This window comes from Cherax quadricarinatus, chromosome 4, assembly GCF_038502225.1.
Source record: "Cherax quadricarinatus isolate ZL_2023a chromosome 4, ASM3850222v1, whole genome shotgun sequence".
NCBI lineage: Eukaryota > Metazoa > Arthropoda > Malacostraca > Decapoda > Parastacidae > Cherax > Cherax quadricarinatus.
The window spans coordinates 64,958,072-64,974,272 of NC_091295.1; the positions used below are offsets into that span (position 1 = coordinate 64,958,072).

At 41.9% G+C, this 16,201-nt stretch overlaps 1 protein-coding gene across 1 annotated transcript in view; it reads right to left on the reverse strand.

Annotated features, from left to right (window-relative positions):
- Positions 1 to 16,201, reverse strand: part of LOC128684494 (platelet glycoprotein V) — a 623,615-nt gene that overhangs the window by 64,640 nt on the left and 542,774 nt on the right. The window contains exons 3-5 of the mRNA XM_053770694.2: positions 5,779 to 5,819; positions 3,280 to 3,495; positions 117 to 162 (exon numbers count right to left, since the gene is read on the reverse strand). The gene's annotated coding sequence lies outside the window, so the exon portion shown is untranslated. The remainder of the gene's footprint in view (positions 1 to 116; positions 163 to 3,279; positions 3,496 to 5,778; positions 5,820 to 16,201) is intronic.

The following is a 16,201-nucleotide window of genomic DNA, read 5'->3' on the forward strand; positions in this document are numbered from 1 at the left end:
GAATGAGTAACTAACAAGTTACCTGTTAAGTGTTGTTAGAACAAGACCCTTGTGGTTTAGCGCTTCTTCTTGATAATAATAATAATAATGTTAGAACAAGTGTAGTAACAAGTTACCTGTTAAGAGTTGTCAGAAGGAGTGTCCACACGACCGCTGCTTCATCTGAAAAATACACCTGATGTTACCACAGTACTTGTAAGCCATCAGATGGTAATACCTAGTGCAAATACGTATACTAAAAATGTGTAACTCATTACTAATGCGCTGTTTGTTTCCTACCAAGGTAGAATGTCTCACACAACACAAACACATTCAATCATTGCTTATCTTTCAGAGAGATGCGCAGATCACACTGTTGGTCACACCATAGTGTGACCAACAGTGTGATCTGCGTGTCACAACAGTGTGATCTGGTGTCACAACTATGGTGTGTCTGGTGTCACACCATAGTTGTGACACCAGACACCAGCTGTAACACTGGTCATACCATGGTTGTGACACAAGCTGTAATACTGGTGGTCACACCATGGTTGTGACACCAGCTGTAACACTGGTGGTCACACCATGGTTGTGACACCAGCTGTAACACTGGTGGTCACACCAGCTGTAATATTGGTCACACCATGGTTGTGACACCAGGCACCAGCTGTAACACTAGTCACACCATGGTTGTGACACCAGCTGTAATACTGGTCACACCATGGTTGACACCAGGTACCAGCTGTAACACTGGTCACACCATGGTAGTGACACCAGGCACCAGCTGTAACACTGGTCACACCATGGTAGTGACACCAGGCACCAGATGTAACACTGGTCACACCATGATTGTGACACCAGCTGTAACACTGGTCACACCATGATTGTGACACCAGCTGTAATACTGGTCACACCATGGTTGACACCAGGTACCAGCTGTAACACTGGTCACACCATGGTAATGACACCAGGCACCAGCTGTAACACTGGTCACACCATGGTAGTGACACCAGGCACCAGATGTAACACTGGTCACACCATGATTGTGACACCAGCTGTAACACTGGTCACACCATGATTGTGACACCAGCTGTAATACTGGTGGTCACACCATGGTTGTGACACCAGCTGTAACACTGGTCACACCATGGTTGTGACACCAGCTGTAACACTGGTGGTCACGCCATGGTTGTGACACCAGCTGTAATACTGGCCACACCATGGTTGTGACACCAGGCACCAGCTGTAACACTTGTCACACCATGGTTGTAACACCAGCTGTAATACTGGTCACACCATGGTTGACACCAGGTACCAGCTGTAACACTGGTCACACCATGGTAGTGACACCAGGCACCAGCTGTAACACTGGTCACACCATGGTAGTGACACCAGGCACCAGCTGTAACACTGGTCACACCATGGTAGTGACACCAGGCACCAGCTGTAACACTGGTCACACCATGATTGTGACACAAGCTGTAACACTGGTCACACCATGGTTGCGACACCAGCTGTAATACTGGTCACACCATGGTTGTGACACCAGCTGTAACACTGGTCACACCATGGTTGTGACACCAGCTGTAACACTGGTGGTCACACCATGGTTGTGACACCAGCTGTAATACAGGCCACACCATGGTTGTGACACCAGGCACCAGCTGTAACACTGGTCACACCATAGTTGTAACACCAGCTGTAATACTGGTCACACCATGGTTGACACCAGGCTCCAGCTGTAACACTGGTCACACCATGGTAGTGACACCAGGCACCAGCTGTAACACTGGCCACACCATGGTAGTGACACCAGCTGTAATACTGGTCACACCATGGTTGACACCAGGCACCAGCTGTAACACTGGTCACACCATGGTAGTGACACCAGGCACCAGCTGTAACACTGGTCACACCATGATTGTGACACCAGCTGTAACACTGGTCACACCATGGTTGTGACACCAGCTGTAATACTGGCCACACAATGGTTGTGACACCAGGCGCCAGCTGTAACACTGGTCACACCATAGTTGTAACACCAGCTGTAATACTGGTCACACCATGGTTGACACCAGGCACCAGCTGTAACACTGGTTACACCATGGTAGTGACACCAGGCACCAGCTGTAACACTGGTCACACCATGGTAGTGACACCAGGCACCAGCTATAACACTGGTCACACCATGGTTATGACACCAGCTGTAACACTGGTCACACCATGGTTGTGACACCAGCTGTAACACTGGTCACACCATGGCTGTGACACCAGCTGTAACACTGGTCACACCATGGTTGTGACACCAGCTGTAATACTGGTCACACCATGGCTGACACCAGGCACCAGCGGTAACACTGGTCACACCATGGCTGACACCAGGCACAAGCTGTAACACTGGTCACACCATGGTAGTGACACCAGGCACCAGCTGTAACACTGGTCACACCATGGTAGTGACACCAGGCACCAGCTGTAACAATGGTCACACAATGGTAGCGACACCAGGCACCAGCTGTAACACTAGTCACACCATGGTAGTGACGCCAGGCACCAGCTGTAACACTGGTCACACCATGGTTGTGACACCAGCTGTAGCACTGGTCACACCATGGTTGTGACACCAGCTGTAATACTGGTCACATCTTGGCTGACACCAGGCACCAGCTGTAACACTGGTCACACCATGGCTGACACCAGGCACCAGCTGTAACACTGGTCACACCATGATAGTGACATCAGGCACCAGCTGTAACACTGGTCACACCATGTTAGTGACACCAGGCACCAGCTGTAACACTGGTCATACCATGGTTGTGACACCAGCTGTAACACTGGTGGTCACACCATGGTTGTGACACCAGCTGTAATACTGGTCACACATTGATAGTGACACCAGGCACCAGCTGTAACACTGGTCACACCATGGTAGTGACACCAGGCACCAGCTGTAACACTGGTCATACCATGGTAGTGACACCAGGCACCAGCTTAACACTGGTCACACCATGGTAGTGACACCAAGCACCAGCTGTAACACTGGTCACACCATGGTAGTGACACCAGGCACCAGCTGTAACACTGGTCACACCATGGTAGTGACAATTGACACCAGCTTAACACTGGTCACACCATGGTAGTGACACCAAGCACCAGCTGTAACACTGGTCACACAATGGCTATGACGAGGAATGTAGCCCCTAGCAACAGAGGCTAAGATTGTAGCTCCAAAAAGGAGTAAGACTGTACTCCCAAACAACAGAAGCTAAGTCTGTAGCTTCAGACAACAGAAGTACTGACCTGTTTCCGTTCGCCAAGCTTCTGTTGGATGGGAAACATGTAATACACGTAATTGGTGGTGGAGCAGCTCTGTGGCAGGTTGTGTAGTGGTGTGGGCCGATATTGGTATCGTAATTAATGAAGAGAGTTGGTAGAGCGGTAGCTGGGTGATGGTAGTGTGTGTGTCTGCCGCTCACCTTTCTTGGATCAGATTTCACTCCATCATACTGCCACTTACTGTGAAAGAAAATATTTGATGACAGAGTGCATTGTACACCTGCTGTGAGAATATTACTCACTTCCTGATCACAGAGTTTCTTACATCTGTTGAGAAAAAAAACAATTATTGTCTTAAGAAGGAAAATCACTATACACTAACCTGTTTAGGCTAATTAACAATAATGTGCGTTGATTTGAGAACAATAATCGACTCTAACCTATATTGAAATTCTTAGTAAGGAGTGAGAATACTAGAAAAATCTTAGATGAACTTACAGCACAATTCTATATTTCATTTTAATACCAATATTTGAAAAATAAAGACATTATAAAGTGCGTCAAGAACATCTAATTGGTCGCGTTTTGTTGGTAAAGTGACAAATAACCAAGCACCTTGTGAACCTTGAAAAATAGGTTGGACAAGTACGTGAGTGTGTAACTGGGACGGGCCTAGCATGGGTCAGTAGGCATGCTGCGGTGCTCCTTCCCTCTTACAACATGGGAAGGAAGTGGAGAAGCCTCTGAGGGGTAGCGGCGTAGGATGGGGCAGAGGGAGCGGTAAAAAAAAAAAAGATAGATGGAGTAGAAGCAGATGATGTGGACGGAGTGTGAGGATGGGTGATTGCAGTGAGTGGAAGGTGAGGGAAGCTGGAGGGAGTGGTGGTGGGAGGGGATAGAATGTTGGCAAAAAGGTTAGACATGACTGAAGGAGAGGACATGTTACTTACGTTTTGGGAAATGATTAAAGTTAGCAGGATAAGGGCCAAAGCTGTTAGGCCACATAAAGCATTTACATCAGAAGTGATCAAGAGCACTTGCAACAGTAGCGTGTTTTGGAGCAGGACCTCTGATGCTCGGATTATTAGCACTTGAAGAAGTGGCAGACGAGAGTAATTATCTCTCATGTTGGGATTACTAACACTTGAAGCACTGGCAGACAGGAGTAAGGAACTCTCTTGCTGGGATTACTAGCACTTCAAGCACTGGCAGACAAGAGTAAGGATCTCTCATGCTGCGATTACTAGCACTTGAAGCACTGGCAGACAAGAGTAAGGATCTCTCATGCTGAGATTACTAGCAATTGAAGCACTGGCAGACAAGAGTAAGGATCTCTCATGTTGGGATTACTAACACTTGAAGCACTGGCAGACAAGAGTAAGGATCTCTCATGCTGCGATTACTAGCACTTGAAGCACTGGCAGACAAGAGTAAGGATCTCTCATGCTGAGATTACTAGCAATTGAAGCACTGGCAGACAAGAGTAAGGATCTCTCATGTTGGGATTACTAACACTTGAAGCACTGGCAGACAAGAGTAAGGATCTCTCATGCTGGGATTACTAGCACTTGAAGCACTGGCAGACAAGAGTAAGGATCTCTCATGCAGGGATTACTAGCACTTGAAGCACTGGCAGACAAGAGTAAGGATCTCTCATGATGGGATTACTAACACTTGAAGCACTGGCAGACAAGAGTAAGGATCTCTCATGTTGGGATTACTAACACTTGAAGCACTGGCAGACAAGAGTAAGGATCTCTCATGCTGGGATTATTAGTACTTGAAGCACTGGCAGACAAGAGTAAGGAACTCTCATGCTGGGATTATTAGTACTTGAAGCACTGGCAGACAAGAGTAAGGATCTCTCATGCTGGGATTATTAGTACTTGAAGCACTGGCGAACAAGAGTAAGGAACTCTCATGTATGGTAATATTACTAGCACTTGAAGCACTTGACAGTAAAGTTGCTAGGAGATGTAAAAGGCATGTGTCTTATAGAATATTATGAAGGATGAGATGTGAAAGATAAAACTTAATATAAAACACTTACAAACTTACTCGTTCACCTAGAAAGTATACTTATCTTCTCCATCCACCTAGAAAGTACACCTATCTTCTCCCTTACCCACCTACAAAGTATTCCTACCCTCTCCTCCACCCACCTAGAAAGTACACCTACCCTCTCCTCCACCGACCTAGAAAGTACACCTACCTTTTCCTTCACTCACCTAGAAAGTACACCTACCCTCTCCTCCATTCATCTGGAAAGTACACCTACCCTCTCCTCCATCCATCTAGAAAGTACACCTGCCCTCTCCTCCACTCACCTAGAAAGCACACCTACCCTCTCCTCCACTCACCTAGAAAGTACGACTACCCTCTCCTTCACCCACCTATAAAGTACAACCCCACCTATAAAGTACAACTACTCTCTACTTCACCCACCTAGAAAGTACACCTACCTTGTAACCATTCACTCAAAGTTCGCAAGTGTTGGGGTAACATTATATAAGTTATACTCACGCCCACATTTGCTTCAGGTTCTTTCCTCAGTCACGGTTCACCTGAAATAAAAAGATTACGCTAATATACATATTATATGCAGAACCACTGTGAAAAATAGTGAAATTCCAAGAACTTTCGTGATTTCTCACATAATCAAGGAACTGTTCCATGATAATGTGAGAAAACACGAAAGGTCTTGGAATTTCATCACTTTTTCCACAGTGGTTGTTCTGTACATTATGACATCACATGTTTACTGTCATCTTAATGTGTGTGTGTGTGTGTGTGTACAGTTAATATATATATATATATATATATATATATATATATATATATATATATATATATATATATATATATATATATATATATATATATATATATATATATATGAATGAGATTTTCGCCTTATAATCGGTGATACACACGTAACAACATGTACCTTATATGCCACCTTTATATCAACAATGCATCTCTTAAATCTTCTGTACCATATTATGTAATAAAATATTCCTATTGGTAAAAAAAAATATTTGATAAGATGGGGTGGTAGGGGAAGTGGAATATTCAAACGGCTTCAGGAAGAAATCCAAATATTCTTCCTTGAAACCTTTTTATCCACTTCTCCGAGGCTATGGGTCCCACAATTTACACCAGAGGTGGACCCCGTCCTATAAATATACATACATATATATATATATATATATATATATATATATATATATATATATATATATATATATATATATATATATATTTATATAAATATATAAATATATATATATATATATATAAAGTGTAAGGACCTCTCATGCATGATAATATATATATGTAATATATATATATAACTTAGTGCTACTAGGAGGGAACACAACTTAGTGCCACTGTTAGCATACACAACTTAGTGCCATTGGTAGGAGGCACAACTTAGTGCCAATGGTAAGCAAGAGACTTAAACAGGTGTGAGTCTCTCAACACTTATTTCACTTTTCCAGGATACCAACACCACTTACCCAGAGACACCAACACCACTTATCCTGAGATACCAACACCACTTATCCTGAGATACCAATACTACTTATCCTGAGATACCAACACCACTTACCCAAAGACACCAACACCACTTATCCTGAGATACCAACACCACTTATCCTGAGATACCAACACCACTTATCCTGAGATACCAATACTACTTATCCTGAGATACCAACACCACTTATCCTGAGATACCAACACCACTTATCCTGAGATACCAATACTACTTATCCTGAGATACCAACACCACTTATCCTGAGATACCAACACCACTTATCCTGAGATACCAATACTACTTATCCTGAGATACCAACACCACTTATCCTGAGATACCAACACCACTTATCCTGAGATACCAATACTACTTATCCTGAGATACCAACACCACTTATCCTGAGATACCAACACCACTTATCCTGAGATACCAACACCACTTATCCTGAGATACCAACACCACTTATCCTGAGACACCAACACCACTTATCCTGAGATACCAACACCACTTATCCTGAGATACCAACACCACTTATCCTGAGATACCAACACCACTTATCCTGAGACACCAACACCACTTATCCTGAGATACCAACACCACTTATCCTGAGATACCAACACCACTTATCCTGAGATACCAACACCACTTATCCTGAGATACCAACACCACTTAACCTGAGATACCAACGCCACTTATCCTGAGACACCAACACCACCTATCCTGAGATACCAACACCACTTATCCTGAGATACCAACACCACTTATCCTGAGACACCAACACCACTTATCCTGAGACACCAACACCACTTATCCTGAGATATCAACACCACTTATCCTGAGATACCAACACCACTTATCCTGAGATACCAATGCCACTTATCCTGAGACACCAACACCACTTATCCTGAGATACCAACGCCACTTATCCTGAGACACCAACACCACTTATCCTGAGATACCAACACCACTAATCCTGAGACACCAACACCACTTATCCTGAGATACCAACGCCACTTATCCTGAGACACCAACACCACTTATCCTGAGATACCAACACCACTTATCCTGAGATACCAACACCACTTATCCTGAGACACCAACACCACTTATCCTGAGATACCAACGCCACTTATCCTGAGATACCAACACCACTTATCCTGAGATACCAACACCACTTATCCTGAGACACCAACACCACTTATCCTGAGATACCAACGCCACTTATCCTGAGACACCAACACCACTTATCCTGAGATACCAACACCACTAATCCTGAGACACCAACACCACTTATCCTGAGATACCAACGCCACTTATCCTGAGACACCAACACCACTTATCCTGAGATACCAACACCACTTATCCTGAGATACCAACACCACTTATCCTGAGACACCAACACCACTTATTCTGAGATACCAACGCCACTTATCCTGAGGTATCAACACCACTTATCCAGAGATACCAACACCATTTATCCTGAGACACCAACACCACTTATCCTGAGATACCAACACCAGTGCCATTTTAGGGCTTTTCAGTGGTAATATTGTATTATTCAGTGGTAGTATTGTATTATTCAGTGGTAATGTAATATTCAGTAGTAATAATGCATTATTCAGTGGTAATGTATTATTCAGTGGTAATATTGTATTCAGTGGTAATATTGTATTCAGTGGTAATGTATTATTCAGTGGTGATAATGTATTATTCAGTGGTAATGTATTATTCAGTGGTAATAATGTATTATTCAGTGGGAATGTATTATTCAGTGGTGATAATGTATTATTCAGTGGTAATATTGTATTATTCAGCGGTAATATTGTATTATTCAGTGGTAATATTGCATTATTCAGTGGTAATGTATTCAGTAGTAATGTATTATTCAGTGGTGGTAATGTATTATTCAGTACTAATATTGTATTCAGTGATAATATTGTATTATTCAGTGGTAATGTATTATTCAGTGGTAATATTGTATTATTCAGTGATAATATTGTATTATTCAGTGGTAATAATGTATTTTTCAGTGGTAATAATGTATTATTCAGTGGTAATAATGTATTCAGTGATTATATTGCATTATTCAGTGGTAATATTGTATTATTCAGTGGTAATAACGTATTCAGTGGTAATAATGTATTCAGTGGTAATGTATTATTCAGTGGTAATGTAATATTCAGTGGTAATGTATTCAGCGGTAATGTATTATTCAGTGGCAGTAATGTATTATTCAGTGGTAATAATGTATTATTCAGTGGTAATGTATTATTCAGTGGTAATGTATTATTCGGTGGTAATAATGTATTATTCAGTGGTAATGTATTATTCAGTGGTAATATTGTATTATTCAGTGGTAATGTAATATTCAGTGGTAATGTATTCAGTGGTAATGTATTGTTCAGTGGTAATGTATTATTCAGTGATAATATTGTATTATTCAGTGGTAATAATGTATTATTCAGTGGTAATGTATTATTCAATGGTAATGTATTATTCACTGATAATATTGTATTATTCAGTGGTAATAATGTATTATTCAGTGGTAATATTGTATTATTCAGTGGTAATAATGTATTATTCAGTGGTGATATTATATCTGGTAGTAATATTGGTTATTTAGTCAATTTTAAGTTTTCCCAATAATCTTTGCTACAGAAATTTCCAGCTTGACGACAAGTTTAACAACTGTGAACAACTTTACGCCAGTTTAACTATACTTTTATCTTGCTTTTACTGTCTGCTGACGCCCTGAACCCCTGCCGTGTCTGCTGACGCCATGACACCCATGAGTGTCTGCTGACGCCCTCATACCCTGCCGTGTCTTCTGAAGCCATGGCACCCTTCCGTGTCTGCTGACGCCATGACACCCTGCCGTGTCTGCTGACGCCATGACGCCCTTTCGTGTCTGCTGACGCCATGACACCCTGCCGTGTCTGCTGACGCCAGTGCCATTTTAGGGCTTTTCAGTGGTAATATTGTATTATTCAGTGGTAGTATTGTATTATTCAGTGGTAATGTAATATTCAGTAGTAATAATGCATTATTCAGTGGTAATGTATTATTCAGTGGTAATATTGTATTCAGTGGTAATATTGTATTCAGTGGTAATGTATTATTCAGTGGTGATAATGTATTATTCAGTGGTAATGTATTATTCAGTGGTAATAATGTATTATTCAGTGGGAATGTATTATTCAGTGGTGATAATGTATTATTCAGTGGTAATATTGTATTATTCAGCGGTAATATTGTATTATTCAGTGGTAATATTGCATTATTCAGTGGTAATGTATTCAGTAGTAATGTATTATTCAGTGGTGGTAATGTATTATTCAGTACTAATATTGTATTCAGTGATAATATTGTATTATTCAGTGGTAATGTATTATTCAGTGGTAATATTGTATTATTCAGTGATAATATTGTATTATTCAGTGGTAATAATGTATTTTTCAGTGGTAATAATGTATTATTCAGTGGTAATAATGTATTCAGTGATTATATTGCATTATTCAGTGGTAATATTGTATTATTCAGTGGTAATAACGTATTCAGTGGTAATAATGTATTCAGTGGTAATGTATTATTCAGTGGTAATGTAATATTCAGTGGTAATGTATTCAGCGGTAATGTATTATTCAGTGGCAGTAATGTATTATTCAGTGGTAATAATGTATTATTCAGTGGTAATGTATTATTCAGTGGTAATGTATTATTCGGTGGTAATAATGTATTATTCAGTGGTAATGTATTATTCAGTGGTAATATTGTATTATTCAGTGGTAATGTAATATTCAGTGGTAATGTATTCAGTGGTAATGTATTGTTCAGTGGTAATGTATTATTCAGTGATAATATTGTATTATTCAGTGGTAATAATGTATTATTCAGTGGTAATGTATTATTCAATGGTAATGTATTATTCACTGATAATATTGTATTATTCAGTGGTAATAATGTATTATTCAGTGGTAATATTGTATTATTCAGTGGTAATAATGTATTATTCAGTGGTGATATTATATCTGGTAGTAATATTGGTTATTTAGTCAATTTTAAGTTTTCCCAATAATCTTTGCTACAGAAATTTCCAGCTTGACGACAAGTTTAACAACTGTGAACAACTTTACGCCAGTTTAACTATACTTTTATCTTGCTTTTACTGTCTGCTGACGCCCTGAACCCCTGCCGTGTCTGCTGACGCCATGACACCCATGAGTGTCTGCTGACGCCCTCATACCCTGCCGTGTCTTCTGAAGCCATGGCACCCTTCCGTGTCTGCTGACGCCATGACACCCTGCCGTGTCTGCTGACGCCATGACGCCCTTTCGTGTCTGCTGACGCCATGACACCCTGCCGTGTCTGCTGACGCCATGACACCCTGCCGTGTCTGCTGACGCCATGACATCCGTCCGTGTCTGCTAACCCTTATGTGACTATAGAAAGGGAGATAAGAGGCAGGAGGGAAGGGAAGGCAGGGGAGGGAGGGAGGGAAAGTGGAAGGAAGAGAAGATGGAAGGGAGGAGAAGGAAGGGAAGGCAGGGTAGGGAGGGTTAACGGAAGGAAGAGAAGGCAATAGATTAATGCCTGTTTTCTGGATAAGATATCGGGATGGCTAGCATTATTAGTGTCCCTTTATATATATATATATATATATATATATATATATATATATATATATATATATATATATATATATATATATATATATATATATATATATATATATATATTCTACTACTGGTGCTCCAACCAAGTGGTAGAGGAGATTCCAAAACATCGGACTGTTACCATCCACCCAGGATAACCTACATCTTTAACATCAGAGATCTGTCCAGGGCCTTACCTACTCCTGCCCAACTACAGCACCAGAACCAGAGGCCATTTTTATTATATTTAAATTTTAAGTAAAATCCTCAAAAGTCATTATTCTTATTTTTCCTAGAGTGGTTTCTTTATTTATATATTTTTTCATTAGTTTTTTGTTCAGATGGAAGGCGTTCCAATTACACACACACACACACACACACACACACACACACACACACACACATATATATATATATATATATATATATATATATATATATATATATATATATATATATATATATATATATATATATATATATATATATATATATATACCATTATACTCTTATATGGATGTGAAGCTTGGGTGGTAAATGCAGCAGCGAGGAGACGGTTGGAGGCAGTGGAGATGTCCTGTCTAAGGGCAATGTGTGGTGTAAATATTATGCAGAAACATGACGTGACGGGCTGGAGTTTTGAGACTCTATGACCGCGGGTTCAATCCCGGCCGGGATTATGGTTTTTTTATGCAGAAAATTCGGAGTGTGGAAATTAGGAGAAGGTGTGGAGTTAATAAAAGCATTAGTCAGAGGGCAGAAGAGGGGTTGTTGAGGTGGTTTGGTCATTTAGAGAGAATGGATCAAAGTAGAATGACATGGAAAGCATATAAATCTATAGGGGAAGGAAAGAGGGGTAGGGGTCGTCCTCGAAAGGGTTGGAAAGAGGGGGTAAAGGAGGTTTTGTGGGCGAGGGGCTTGGACTTCCAGCAAGCGTGCATGAGCGTGTTAGATAGGAGTGAATGGAGACGAATGATACTTGGGACCTGACGATCTGTTGGAGTGTGAGCAGTGTAATATTTAGTGAAAGGGATTCAGGGAAACCGGTTATTTTCATATAGTCGGACTTGAGTCCGGGAAATGGGAAGTACAATGCCTGCACTTTAAAGGAGTGGTTCGGGATATTGGCAGTTTGGAGGGATATGTTGTGTATCTTTATACGTATATGCTTCTAAACTGTTGTATTCTGAGCACCTCAGCAAAAGCAGTGATAATGTGTGAGTGTGGTGAAAGTGTTGAATGATGATGAAAGTATTTTCTTTTTGGGGATTTTCTTTCTTTTTTGGGTCACCCTGCCTCGGTGGGAGACGACCGACTTGTTGAAAAAAAAAAAAAAAAAAATATATCTATATATATATATATATATATATATATATATATATATATATATATATATATATATATATATATATATATATATATATATATATATATATATATATAAGCAATCTTTCTAAATATGTAAGCCGGTTGCCAGTGTCAGAAAATGTCAAGTGTGAACAAATGACCTATGTAACAATGACAAGTAGTTCACTGTTGCAGGAAATATCACAGAGGATGATTACATGGTACAGTGCCGCTACACAGCGACATAAACTAGGGAGTCTCTTGTGTAACAGCCACTCACCCCACACTGCAACATCCGTAGCCACAGTCTAACCACAACACTGGACCACATAGTCGGCTCCTGACCCACCCAACTCCAGTGTAGTGTATCACGCTTCTTTCTGGCCACCTAGTTTCACCCTGGAACACCCAGCTCCTCCCTGGAACACGCAGTTCCTCCCCGGGACACTCAGTTCCTCCCTGGGACACGCAGTTCCTCCCCGGGACACTCAATTCCTCCCTGGGACACGCAGTTCCTCCCTGGGACACGCAGTTCCTCCCCGGGACACTCAATTCCTCCCTGGGACACGCAGTTCCTCCCTGGGACACGCAGTTCCTCCCCGGGACACTCAGTTTCTCCCCGGGACACGCAGTTCCTCCCCGGGACACTCAGTTCCTCCCTGGGACACCCAGCTCCTCCCTGGAACATTCAGTTTTTTATGGCCCATTCAGCCCGTTCCACTGTAAAACAAGCGCACATCAGCGAACATCCTGCCAGGTATACAGCTGCCGCTACACTGAACAGACGACGATCTTGATAGTGACGTGATCCATGGGCAGAAAAAAAATATTATTTATACTGTGTATTAATAAAATTAGATAGACCAGAAATGTGCAGCTATTCTATTCAATACGAGAGTTATAATGTGCGATCCAAGGCCAGCTATGTTTCCCTGTCATATTTCCCCTCACACAGTATGCGTCGGAAAAGTTTAGTTGGTGATGAGGATATCGTCAAGTGTTCCAGTATGGGTTTCGTAGCTCTTAGAGCTGAAACCGTTCCGTTCCAGCCGAGCTAGAGTTACCAGGACATGGGAATTATCATATCTCAGAATGGTCTGCCCCAAACACTGAAGAAATGTTATAAGAATATCGCAAAGAAACTAGAAATTATATATATACATAGATGTATACTCATACACACACACATGGAAGTGAGGTAGTTAGATTAGAGAGGAATTAAGAGGCAAGACAAAGAAGGAAGAAACGATGGAAGAAAGAACAATCGATGAAGCTACATTAGAGGAGGAGCAGGAGTTACGTGTGCACTGTGGACCACATAATTCCACCACTAATATCATTAACCTCAATTTCATATATGAAATTGTCTGATCAGAGTGAAGAATCAAACGGCAACTCTAAGAAGAATCACTATTCTCACAACTCTGCTACGAGAGTTTTAAAATAATTCTCACCTCACTCCCTGATTCAACCATTATGAACGCATCATTTCTGTACGAAGATCCAACATGATACAAGATTTGTGATCACACTGTAAATCATATGTTCGTCTCTCCTCTCCATGTAACCTTCCTTAATTCTTACTATCCTTAGTTGATCCTAGCCGAGAAGCTAAGATTAGCAGTTCTTAATCTTCACCTAGTTCGCTAATAGGTTTATCCCCATTTATCTGTTATGAGAATAACTCAGAAGACACAACGGTGTGTATAAGAAGGTTCATCTGACGGCTTAATGTCGTCGACGCCATAAAGTGAGCCACAAGAAGAAATTATTCACCTGGACAGAACGCGCTTGCTTCGTCTTCTACTCTTTTTTTCTCACTTATTACTGTCACCAACACAATTACACTCACCTTCTCTCACCATCACAAAAACACTCACCTTCTCTCACCATCACAACTACACTCACCTTCTCTCACCATCACAGCTACACTCACCTTCTCTCACCATCACAGCTACACTCCCCTTCTCTCACCATCACAGCTACACTCAAGTAATGTGAAGGACCTGGAAGTGATAATGTCAAAGGATCTCGCCTTCAAAGACCTCAACAATGTATTTACCTCATCTGCTAGGAAAATGATAGGATGGATAATGAGAACCTTCAAAACTAGGGACGCCAAGCCCATGATTCTCTTCAAATCGCTTGTGCTCTCTAGGCTGGAATACTGCTGTACAAGAATGGTATGCAATACCGACAAGATGAAAACTAAGACACATGTGCAACATCTGGGTATCTTTATTGTAGACGCTTCGCCATCCAGTGGCTTTATCAATACAGATTCTAGGATATAATGTGAAGACAGTATATAGTTCTACTGTCTTCACATTATGTCCCAGAATCTGTACTTATAAAGCCACTGGACGGCAAAACGTCTACAATAAAGATACCCAGATGTTGCACATATGCCTTGAAATACTGCTGTACACTAACGGCCCCCTTCAAGGCTGGCGACATTGCAGACCTGGAGAGTGTACAAAGAACTTTGACGGCACACATAAGTGGTTAGATTTGAGTGGGACTTTCACATCAGAGCTTATTTCTTGGGTGGCATTGAAAATTGGGTTGGGCAAATGTTTTGTTAGTGGGATGAATTGTAAAGGACCTGCCTAGTATGGGCCAACAGGCCTCCTGTAGTGTTCCTCCTCTTATGTTCTTATGTTCTTAAGTGCGATGAGGCACCTAAACTACTGGGAACGGTTGAAGGTCCTTGATCTGTATTCCCTGGAACGCAGGCGAGAAGGATACATGATAATATATACTTGGAAGGTCCTGGAGGGATTGGTACCAAACCTGCACACGGAAATCACTCCATATGAAAGCAAAACACTCGGAAGGAGATGCAACATTCCCCCAATGAAAAGCAGGGGCGCCACGGGTACACTGAGAGACAACACACTAAGTGTCCGGGGCCCAAGACTGATCAACTGCCTCCCAGCATATAAAAGGGGGATTTCCAATAGACCCCTGGCTGTCTTTAAGAAGGCACTGGACAGGCACCAACCAGGCTGTGGTTCATACATCAGCTTGCGTGCGGCCAGCAATAACAGCCTGGTTGATCAGACCCTGATCCACCATGAGCCCTGGTCTCGAACCGAGCCGCGGAGGCGTTGACCTCCCAAACCAACTCCAGGTAAACCTTTTCTCACCATCATAGCTACACAGTGCTGGTGGTGTCAGCAGTGTTGTGAGGAACGCAGTGGTGGTGTCAGCAGTGTTGTGAGGGAGGCAATGGTTGTGTCAGAAGTTGTGAGGAAGGCAGTGGTGGTGTCAGCAGTGTTGTGAAGGAGGCAGTGGTGGTGTCAGCAGTGTTGTGAGGGAGGCAGTGGTGGTGTCAGCAGTGTTGCGAGGGAGGCAGTGGTGGTGTTAGCAGTGTTGTGAAGGAGGCAGTGGTGGTGTCAACAGTGTTGTG